Source organism: Penaeus monodon, chromosome 20 (genome assembly GCF_015228065.2).
Source record: "Penaeus monodon isolate SGIC_2016 chromosome 20, NSTDA_Pmon_1, whole genome shotgun sequence".
In the NCBI taxonomy this organism is placed as follows: domain Eukaryota; kingdom Metazoa; phylum Arthropoda; class Malacostraca; order Decapoda; family Penaeidae; genus Penaeus; species Penaeus monodon.
The window spans coordinates 44,240,273-44,241,026 of NC_051405.1; positions in this window are offsets into that span (position 1 = coordinate 44,240,273).

The following is a 754-nucleotide window of genomic DNA, read 5'->3' on the forward strand; positions in this document are numbered from 1 at the left end:
TTCTCTTTGAATGACAATTCACGTACTCTTCAACTTACAACACATTTTGTTTTTTACAAGATGTAGATCTTAGAATAAAACAACTTTTTAAAAAATGTCTTTATTATAAAATCTATTTCATATTTCAGTTCTATGGTACAGCAGTGACTCATAGGAGCTCTTACCAATCTTTAAATATGATCATGGCATATTTTTTTTTATTTTAATAATGGCACTTGAAAATTGGCACATTAACTGTGACCAGAAACAGTTCTTTTGGAAGGCTTAAACATATTTTATGAAAGGTATTTATTATTCTAGTGAGAGAACTCTATGGAAACACGAGCATAAGAGATTCGTGGAAAGTTGAATAATAAATAATTAAAAGATTTGCTAATGTCCAGTTTGTACTTTGATCACTCCCACTTGGCACAGATTACCATGTACTGAACTACACCCTCGTACCAGCTATGAGTTTAGCTTTCACGTGTATGCCAAGCTTGATGCTCCTTCAAGCACCTTTAAGAGAAACCTCATAATTGCTGACCTGCATGCATAGCACTATTTGTGATAATGTATAATAATGTATCTAAAGAAATAGGCAGCAGTCACCATAATGAGGGTAGTAAAACTCAATGCAAAGATTTACAGCATATCATCATGTTTGTTCTCATGATTTGTAACATATGCTCATCTTCTAGCTTGTTTTTGTACTTATTAATAAGAAATTTCATATTGGCAAAAGATTTTCATCTTTTGCTCCCTATTTAGCACC